Raw genomic sequence first — 7,767 nt, forward strand, 5'->3', positions numbered from 1 at the left:
AACATTTGAAATAAATTAACTTTTAAGAATTTTTTGTTTTGTTTTGTTTAAGACTATCTTCGTTTGGTGGATTTTCCATTTTGAAAACACGAAAATAATTCTAAAAAATATGCATATGAATTTGTAGTGCAGTTTTTCTCCACATAGGCCTCACAGCTTTGTATTTCTTTTCATCTGCGTCAAAAGGTCCCATTATCCTGATTCTTCCTCCAGTCGCACAGGGTGAAGGTACGTCTTTTAAAGTGTCCGGGTTTTTGTTCTTTTTTTTAAATGGAGTTCTCAGTCCCCACATGTTGCTCCAGCTGTTTCAGTGACATCATCCCTGCAACTGTAACATTTTGACAAACAGCAGCAACGTGGCTTCAGCGAGGCAGGCGACTCCATCAGTAGAAATGTAAATATTTTTTAGGAAGCGGACAGATCCTTGTAACAGACTTGCCTGGGGTCTGACTTCATGTGACTTTGTATTTGAATGTAGTTTATAATGTATACGTTTATGCGTCTGCTCAGAAATAAATAATAATAATACCAGCCAGAAGACGCCATTCACTCCATATAATCTCCTCTACTTAAATGCATTTTATAATGTATCAGTGTTATTCTTCTATTTCAAGCTTGTGGTGTTTTTTTTTTTTTTCAGGAGAAGGCGTGCAGTAGAGGAGGAGAATCGCGCGCCTGTTTAAAAGCAGAGGCTTCTTGTTGGAACTGCAATTCCTCTAATGTAGTCTAGAAACAAATAAAATAGGAAACATCTTCCCTCTCTGTGTCTCTGCTTCTTATTCTGTGTAATTCAGCAGGGCTGGGGGCGGGGCCTGTTCCATTGGTTATGCACACAGACACACAGCACAGACACACTGACACACATACAGTACAGACACACAGCACAGACACACTGACACACATACAGTACAGACACACAGCACAGACACACTGACACACATACAGTACAGACACACAGCACAGACACACTGACACACATACAGTACAGACACACAGCACAGACACACTGACACACATACAGTACAGACACACAGCACAGACACACTGACACACATACAGTACAGACACACAGCACAGACACACTGACACACATACAGCACAGACACACAGCACAGTCACACTGACACACATACAGTACAGACACACAGCACAGACACACTGACACACATACAGTACAGACACACAGCACAGACACACTGACACACATACAGTACAGACACACAGCACAGACACACTGACACACATACAGTACAGACACACAGCACAGACACACTGACACACACACAGCACAGACACACAGCACAGACACACTGACACACATACAGTACAGACACACAGAACAGACACACTGACACACATACAGTACAGACACACAGCACAGACACACTGACACACATACAGTACAGACACACAGCACAGACACACTGACACACATACAGTACAGACACACAGCACAGACACACTGACACACATACAGTACAGGCACACAGCACAGACACACTGACACACATACAGTACAGACACACAGCACAGACACACTGACACACATACAGTACAGACACACAGCACAGACACACTGACACACATACAGTACAGACACACAGCACAGACACACTGACACACATACAGTACAGACACACAGCACAGACACACTGACACACATCCACAGTACAGATACACAGCACAGACACACTGACACACACACAGTACAGACACACAGCACAGACACACTGACACACATACAGTACAGACACACAGCACAGACACACTGACACACATACACTACAGACACACAGCACAGACACACTGACACACATACAGTACAGATACACAGCACAGACACACTGACACACACACAGTACAGACACACAGCACAGACACACTGACACACACACACAGTACAGACACACAGCACAGACACACTGACACACATACAGTACAGACACACAGCACAGACACACTGACACACATACAGTACAGATACACAGCACAGACACACTGACACACATACACTACAGACACACAGCACAGACACACTGACACACATACAGTACAGATACACAGCACAGACACACTGACACACATACAGTACAGACACACAGCACAGACACACTGACACAAATACAGTACAGATACACAGCACAGACACACTGACACACATACAGTACAGACACACAGCACAGACACACTGACACACACACAGTACAGACACACAGCACAGACACACTGACAAACATACAGTACAGATACACAGCACAGACACACTGACACACACACAGTACAGACGCACAGCACAGACACACTGACACACATCCACAGTACAGACACACAGCACAGACACACTGACACACATACCGTACAGACACACAGCACAGACACACTGACACACATACAGTACAGACACACAGCACAGACACACTGACACACATACACTACAGACACACAGCACAGACACACTGACACACATACAGTACAGATACACAGCACAGACACACTGACACACACACAGTACAGACACACAGCACAGACACACTGACACACACACACAGTACAGACACACAGCACAGACACACTGACACACATACAGTACAGACACACAGCACAGACACACTGACATACATACAGTACAGATACACAGCACAGACACACTGACACACATACACTACAGACACACAGCACAGACACACTGACACACATACAGTACAGATACACAGCACAGACACACTGACACACATACAGTACAGACACACAGCACAGACACACTGACACAAATACAGTACAGATACACAGCACAGACACACTGACACACATACAGTACAGACACACAGCACAGACACACTGACACACACACAGTACAGACACACAGCACAGACACACTGACAAACATACAGTACAGATACACAGCACAGACACACTGACACACACACAGTACAGACGCACAGCACAGACACACTGACACACATCCACAGTACAGACACACAGCACAGACACACTGACACACATACCGTACAGACACACAGTACAGACACACTGACACACATACAGTACAGATACACAGCACAGACACACTGACACACATACAGTACAGACACACATCACAGACACACTGACACACATACAGTACAGACACACAGCACAGACACACTGACACACATACAGTACAGACACACAGCACAGACACACTGACACACATACAGTACAGACACACAGCACAGACACACTGACACACACACAGTACAGACACACAGCACAGACACACTGACACACATACAGTACAGACACACAGCACAGACACACTGACACACATACAGTACAGACACACAGCACAGACACACTGACACACACACAGTACAGACACACAGCACAGACACACTGACACACATACAGTACAGACACACAGCACAGACACACTGACACACACACAGCACAGACACACAGCACAGACACACTGACACACATACAGTACAGACACACAGCACAGACACACTGACACACATACAGTACAGACACACAGCACAGACACACTGACACACATCCACAGTACAGATACACAGCACAGACACACTGACACACATACAGTACAGACACACAGCACAGACACACTGACACACATACAGTACAGACACACAGCACAGACACACTGACACACATACAGTACAGACACACAGCACAGACACACTGACACACACACAGTACAGACACACAGCACAGACACACTGACACACATACACTACAGACACACAGCACAGACACACTGACACACATACAGTACAGATACACAGCACAGACACACTGACACACACACAGTACAGACACACAGCACAGACACACTGACACACACACACAGTACAGACACACAGCACAGACACACTGACACACATACAGTACAGACACACAGCACAGACACACTGACACACATACAGTACAGATACACAGCACAGACACACTGACACACATACACTACAGACACACAGCACAGACACACTGACACACATACAGTACAGATACACAGCACAGACACACTGACACACATACAGTACAGACACACAGCACAGACACACTGACACAAATACAGTACAGATACACAGCACAGACACACTGACACACATACAGTACAGACACACAGCACAGACACACTGACACACACACAGTACAGACACACAGCACAGACACACTGACAAACATACAGTACAGATACACAGCACAGACACACTGACACACACACAGTACAGACGCACAGCACAGACACACTGACACACATCCACAGTACAGACACACAGCACAGACACACTGACACACATACCGTACAGACACACAGCACAGACACACTGACACACATACAGTACAGATACACAGCACAGACACACTGACACACATACAGTACAGACACACATCACAGACACACTGACACACATACAGTACAGACACACAGCACAGACACACTGACACACATACAGTACAGACACACAGCACAGACACACTGACACACATACAGTACAGACACACAGCACAGACACACTGACACACACACAGTACAGACACACAGCACAGACACACTGACACACATACAGTACAGACACACAGCACAGACACACTGACACACATATAGTACAGACACACAGCACAGACACACTGACACACATCCACAGTACAGATACACAGCACAGACACACTGACACACATACAGTACAGACACACAGCACAGACACACTGACACACATACAGTACAGACACACAGCACAGACACACTGACACACATACAGTACAGACACACAGCACAGACACACTGACACACACACAGTACAGACACACAGCACAGACACACTGACACACATACAGTACAGACACACAGCACAGACACACTGACACACATACACTACAGACACACAGCACAGACACACTGACACACATACAGTACAGATACACAGCACAGACACACTGACACACACACAGTACAGACACACAGCACAGACACACTGACACACACACACAGTACAGACACACAGCACAGACACACTGACACACATACAGTACAGACACACAGCACAGACACACTGACACACATACAGTACAGATACACAGCACAGACACACTGACACACATACACTACAGACACACAGCACAGACACACTGACACACATCCACAGTACAGATACACAGCACAGACACACTGACACACATACAGTACAGACACACAGCACAGACACACTGACACAAATACAGTACAGATACACAGCACAGACACACTGACACACATACAGTACAGACACACAGCACAGACACACTGACACACACACAGTACAGACACACAGCACAGACACACTGACAAACATACAGTACAGATACACAGCACAGACACACTGACACACACACAGTACAGACGCACAGCACAGACACACTGACACACATCCACAGTACAGACACACAGCACAGACACACTGACACACATACCGTACAGACACACAGCACAGACACACTGACACACATACAGTACAGATACACAGCACAGACACACTGACACACATACAGTACAGACACACATCACAGACACACTGACACACATACAGTACAGACACACAGCACAGACACACTGACACACATACAGTACAGACACACAGCACAGACACACTGACACACATACACTACAGACACACAGCACAGACACACTGACACACACACAGTACAGACACACAGCACAGACACACTGACACACATACAGTACAGACACACAGCACAGACACACTGACACACATATAGTACAGACACACAGCACAGACACACTGACACACACACAGCACAGACACACAGCACAGACACACTGACACACATACAGTACAGACACACAGCACAGACACACTGACACACATACAGTACAGACACACAGCACAGACACACTGACACACATCCACAGTACAGATACACAGCACAGACACACTGACACACATACAGTACAGACACACAGCACAGACACACTGACACACATACAGTACAGACACACAGCACAGACACACTGACACACATACAGTACAGACACACAGCACAGACACACTGACACACATACAGTACAGACACACAGCACAGACACACTGACACACATACAGTACAGACACACAGCACAGACACACTGACACACATACAGTACAGATACGCAGCACAGACACACTGACACACATACCGTACAGACACGCAGCACAGACACACTGACACACATACAGTACAGACACGCAGCACAGACACACTGACACACACACAGTACAGACACACAGCACAGACACACTGACACACATCCAGTACAGACACACAGCACAGACACACTGACACACATACAGTACAGACACACAGCACAGACACACTGACACACATACAGTACAGACACACAGCACAGACACACTGACACACATACAGCACAGACACACAGCACAGACACACTGACACACACACAGTACAGACACACAGCACAGACACACTGACACACATACAGTACAGACACACAGCACAGACACACTGACACACATACACTACAGACACACAGCACAGACACACTGACACACATACAGTACAGATACACAGCACAGACACACTGACACACATACAGTACAGACACACTGACACACATACAGTACAGACACACAGCACAGACACACTGACACACACACAGTACAGACACACAGCACAGACACACTGACACACATACAGTACAGACACACAGCACAGACACACTGACACACATACACTACAGACACACAGCACAGACACACTGACACACATACAGTACAGATACACAGCACAGACACACTGACACACACACAGTACAGACACACAGCACAGACACACTGACACACACACACAGTACAGACACACAGCACAGACACACTGACACACATACAGTACAGACACACTGACACACATACAGTACAGATACACAGCACAGACACACTGACACACATACACTACAGACACACAGCACAGACACACTGACACACATACAGTACAGATACACAGCACAGACACACTGACACACATACAGTACAGACACACAGCACAGACACACTGACACACATACAGTACAGACACACAGCACAGACACACTGACACACATACAGTACAGACACACAGCACAGACACACTGACACACATACAGTACAGACACACAGCACAGACACACTGACACACATACAGTACAGACACACAGCACAGACACATGAATTAGCTTCTCAGCATCAGGCAATGATAAAAAAGTCCTAATCTTGGCAATGTTACATAAATAATAAAAGGACACTTTAGTGGTATTGTGAATATGACCCTCAAATCATAAATCAGAATCAATTACAAATCCCAGGTTTCTGGCTTTTGAATTTATATTTGAATTATATTTACCTAAATTAGTTTTTATAGAATTTACCAACTCCAATTTCTGCTCCAACTTCAGTCTTACCTGAATTTAACTGCAAAAAATGTTGGGACATCCAGCTTTCCACCTCCGACAGACATGCAATTAGGGTGGAGACAACCGATATATCCCCAGGTTTCACAGAGATGTAAAGTTGTGTGTCATCAGCATCACAGTGAAGATGTACATGGTGTTTACAGATCATCATGCCCAATGGTAGCATGTATAAGGAGAATAGTAAGGGGCCAAGAATGGAGCCCTGGGGTCACCACAGGAGATAGTGGATAATTGTGATACAGAGTCTGCTATTGAAACAAAATTCTACCTGTCCGTAAGAAATGACCTAAGCCAGTCTAAAACAGTTCCTGAAAGCCCTA

At 45.9% G+C, this 7,767-nt stretch overlaps 1 long non-coding RNA gene across 1 annotated transcript; it reads left to right on the plus strand.

The window, feature by feature from the left end:
• Positions 1-162: 162 nt before the first annotated feature.
• LOC131720940 (uncharacterized) lies at positions 163-760 on the plus strand. Its single transcript, XR_009319775.1, has 2 exons — positions 163-228; positions 641-760. It is a non-coding gene; the product is annotated as an uncharacterized LOC131720940 (long non-coding RNA).
• The last annotated feature ends 7,007 nt before the right edge of the window (positions 761-7,767 follow it).

Source organism: Acipenser ruthenus, chromosome 45, assembly GCF_902713425.1.
Source record: "Acipenser ruthenus chromosome 45, fAciRut3.2 maternal haplotype, whole genome shotgun sequence".
Taxonomy (NCBI): domain Eukaryota; kingdom Metazoa; phylum Chordata; class Actinopteri; order Acipenseriformes; family Acipenseridae; genus Acipenser; species Acipenser ruthenus.